This window comes from Octodon degus, unplaced genomic scaffold (genome assembly GCF_000260255.1).
Source record: "Octodon degus isolate 3935 unplaced genomic scaffold, OctDeg1.0 scaffold00075, whole genome shotgun sequence".
Taxonomy (NCBI): domain Eukaryota; kingdom Metazoa; phylum Chordata; class Mammalia; order Rodentia; family Octodontidae; genus Octodon; species Octodon degus.
Window position 1 is genome coordinate 2,128,298 of NW_004524651.1, and position 4,426 is coordinate 2,132,723.

The following is a 4,426-nucleotide window of genomic DNA, read 5'->3' on the forward strand; positions in this document are numbered from 1 at the left end:
TTCCTCCAGCTTATACTTGTATTCTATTATCATGCCTAAAAGATGACTTATACCAAAAGCATTTTTTCCGTATTTTATAAATCTTGTAATTCAGGTAATTTAAGTAATAATCCACAATTAGGTTCAAACATACATGGAAAGGATGTGGTCAGAAAAAGATTTTTTTTGTGTGAAAAGCTTTATTTATTTATTTTTGGTACTAGGGATCAAACTCAGGACCTTATGCTTACCAGGCAGGCACTAAAGCCGCTGAGCTACCTCCCCAGCCCACGAAAAGGTGACTTTATTCCCAATATCATTTTTTCTGTCTCTATGTGCTTTAGAACACATTCTCAAATCCTAAAGGAAATCTCTGGTCAATTAACTGTATTTTTTTTCTTGCTTGAAACTGTTCTGTTCTGTTTTTTATGGGTTTATTCAGCACCGGTGAGCGAGGCCCATGAACTCCTTCAGTCTTACTTCTGTTTTCCTTTACTGCCCGCCTGAGTCATTTCTTGTTCTTTTTGTTCTCTTTGCTGGGCTTTCTCCTCAAGGATGTTTTCCAGAGTTTTTGTTTTCTTGAAATTAGGGTCTGAGGGATCCAAATGGAACAAGTGGGAAGTAGACACTGCCTGAAATCGCGCATCCCTGGGGCGATTTACCTCAAGGTTGTCCTCTAGAAGTTCCTTCTTTTTCTGTTTCTCTGGTGCTCCCCAATCTTGTAATTGAAGCGTTTCTTGCTGTCCTCTCCTCATCCATCACAAGTGAAGCCATTTCAGCCTTTCGCCTCTCTATTTCAGTGTCTTCCTCTGAGGTCGTAGCATCTTTTACAGACATCACTGATTTTTTTTTCTTTAAACCTATTTCTTTTTTCTAACGTCTTCAGCGAAGCATGGGTCATTCAAATCAGCATCAGGGGAAGTTTATCTTCACTGGCCTCTTCTGTAAGAGCTTTCTGTTTCTTTTTTAGTCTTTTTTTTTCTTTCTTCTCTAAAAATTGTTCCTAAGGGGTCAGTTTATCTTTTCCTTCCAATTTGTTTTTTACTCTCTTCTGCACTCTCCGTAAGGCCTGGGACCCACTGAATTTCCATTTCCACATCATTTTCTTTTCTTTTCTTTTCTTTCTCTTGAATAACCTGCAGGAGCTGCCTATATTTAGCAATCTGTTCTTCATCATCCTTGTGATGTTTTTCTGTCTTCCCATCATCTTCTCCACTAACTTCATCATCACCTGGCGGGCCTTCTTCTATCACCTCTTCATCTTCACTAGAGGAAGAGGAGTAGGCTTGAGCATCCATGTCCAAAAGCTCCTCCTTTTTAAATTTTCTGTGGCATGTTGTGATCCTTTCATGATCAATCTCATGCTAAGTGATCTCCACCGTTGACGTTCCCACCGCAGCAGATATGACATATTTTGGTTTATACGCTGTTAAATCCACTTCTGAGGCTACATCCTTAGACTCATCATCAAAAGTAATATCATCTGGTATAAACCTTAGGTCTATGAAAGAACAGCTGCTTTTGAATTCCAGGCCATCACAATCCTCATAGAGCTTACTCGCTGTTTCTGGAGAATCACAGTCCACTACTGCATAATAGTACTTCAGTCATTTGAACTGATAGTCTCCCAGTTTTTCTCTAAATGTCCAGTCCTATTCAGGAGCATCTCTGGGAATTCTTAATAATTCTGCCGGTCCTTGAATTTCTCTTCTTTTGTCTTCTCCCTCCCACACTCCAAAGGGTATATCTTTACAGAAAGTATAACACCTCCTTTAGGCTTAAGTGAGTTGAACAAAGCCAGTAAATCTTTTGCCTTTAATCTATGCCGGTCCATGTTGCAAACTGCTAATTGACATGTAATCTCATCAGGTCAAGGAGCATCTTTGTCTAATTCTCTCCAAACATGTTCAAAACCAGGTTCTTCTGAAAAAAATATCTCCAAGTCATCTTCATCTTCAGAACTAGTTTCTGTATTTCCTTTACCCCTTGCAAGATCAAGACCACTGCCACTTTAATCCTCCTCCTCACTGTCTTCTCCATCTTCGCTTCCATCATCAGCTGAAGCTCTACCATCACCGGTAATTTCATCTTCAGATTCCTCATCACTTCCTATTTTGCCAGCACTGTCTGAATCTTCCTCCAGAACATCTTTATCAGACATGTTTCTGTCACCATCTCTTGCTATTGTGAATGGAACTGATTGCTTTTCTCCTTTTGTCTTAGAGCAATTGATCTTGGGAGATTTCACAATTTTAGAGGTGCTTGGCTCTGTCTTTAGTTTCCCTTTGGGAAAAGAATCTCTCCTATATTCAGTAATGTTTTTTTTTTTCCTCTTTTGTAGTTTTTTGTGCAAGTTATTTGTGACTCAAATTTATACAACTGTTTTGTTTCCTCAATTCTTTTAAAATTATCTAAATCATTTATATTTCCAGGATCCTTTTGATTAATTTTCTTGATATCCTCTTTTCTCCCTCAATCACATTTTTTGGACCTGCTTCTTTTCTTGTCTGATGGCATTTCTTCTTTATTTTCTGTTGATTTAGTGCTTTTCTATGTTCACCAGAGATCAGAATCAGAATCTGAAAGGTCACAGAAGCATTTCAAGTCCTCGGTAGTGCTGCGGTTGATAGGCCGTTCTCTCTTATCAACAGGGTTGTTCAATTTGAACTTTTTGTCATGAAACATGGCTTGAAATCTCTCGTCAACTTTAACTTTTCAATCCTTTTCGGCATTTCCCAGAACCTGAGGTCCTTTGAAACACACCTAAATGTCTGATCACTCATGCCAATTTTAAAGTTTTACTGAAGAACTGCTCAAAGAAATACAATACCTTTGTATTAGTCAATGCTTTACTGGAGGGGCAGGTATGATATAAGGAACAGATATAACACAAGATGTACAGATGTATAAGAAATTACAAGATTGCCTTACAATGGTCAGCCGCAGAGTCGGATGAGGAAGCGTGCCAAGGGCATCTGCACACCCCAGAGTTGAGGAGTCAGTCAAAGGTCTGAAGCTCTCTGCCGTGTTCTGTGTGAGTCTCTATCAGTCAGCCACTGAGTCTGCGATAGAAAGCTAAAGAATCTGCGACAGAAAGATGAATGATTCAAGCCTGAGTCTGCACTGGAAGCCAGGAGATGAAGTCCAAGCTGACTGTGAAGACTAAAGTTCCTCAGAAGTGGAACTTCGAATCCTTCCTCAGCCCCTTTTATACACTTTTTGCATTGAGTCACTCTGGGGAGGGCCCTCCAAGCCCCCACAGCCCAGGGTGTGGGACTGCCTGGGAGGTCCAGCCAAGTTGACACAATGTAGTGACCAACACAACCCTCCAAGCCCCCACAGCCCAGGGTGTGGGACTGCCTGGGAGGTCCAGCCAAGTTGACACAAGGTAGTGACCACCACAACCCTCCCAAGCGGTCATGTCACAGATTGCTGTTGCCCCCTGTAGTCCCGACTCATAGTTCTTAGTTCAGGTCTCTCCGCTCACCAGCTTGGATCTCTCTCTACCAAAAACATTTAATGTCAGAAATTTATTTATAATCAACTTTTGATGATTCAAGTCCAAAGAGAGAAATATACAGCTTAAATATTGTTGCTATCTGGCCTTGGAAACTAGTGTGTAACTTAGCATGGCACACACGCTGTTTTGCAGTGTTAAATGTCAAGCTTTATCTAGGTCATCCATTTAGCACAATATGGAACGTTACTACATTGTATTTTGATGGCTAAAGTGTATTTCAAAATTTTATTTATCCATATCTATTCTGAAGCATAAATTGTGCAAATAGAATTGCCCTATCAAAGTATACATACTTTTACAAATTTAATTGGCATTGCTTATTACCATCAGTGGGAATGGTGATAAATTATTGTCTACTCCAGTATTGCATGCTCATACCCTGATTAATGTAGATTGTTATCAGACGCTTTTTATCATTTTTTATCTGATGTATAAAAAATGGTACGTCAGGATGATTTTTTCATTTCTCTGCTTGTGGTGTTGAACATATTTTCACATGTCTAAGAGCCATTTGAATTTCTTTTCTGTAAATGGTTTACACTTGACTTCTGCCCATTTTTCTGTTGGGTTCATTTATCTTGATTTGTAAGAGCTCTTTATATATGAATGCTATTAACCTTATTCAGTGAAAAAACCTGAAATTTCAGGAAATATGATTCATGGTGTGTGTCTTGGTTTTATTATTGTACTTGCATATTTTAACAATTTAGACCATTTAATTTATTAGTAGCCTTATTTTGTAATTGCTTATTCAGAGATTATAAACCATCCCTCTATAGTTTATAGTGATTTGTTATAGCTTTTTACATTTAAATCTTTTTTTAATTTTAAAGAGGAAAAAATCAAACAGCAGGAGCAAAGACAAAAACAAAGTAACATAAGACATGAAAGTGGTGCAGGAGTTTGAAACAAGAACAGGAAATTAAC

General features: G+C 38.7%; 1 pseudogene; it reads right to left on the reverse strand.

Annotated features, from left to right (window-relative positions):
• Positions 1-319: 319 nt before the first annotated feature.
• LOC101592697 lies at positions 320-2,768 on the reverse strand (annotated as a pseudogene).
• Between the last annotated feature and the right edge of the window lie 1,658 nt (positions 2,769-4,426).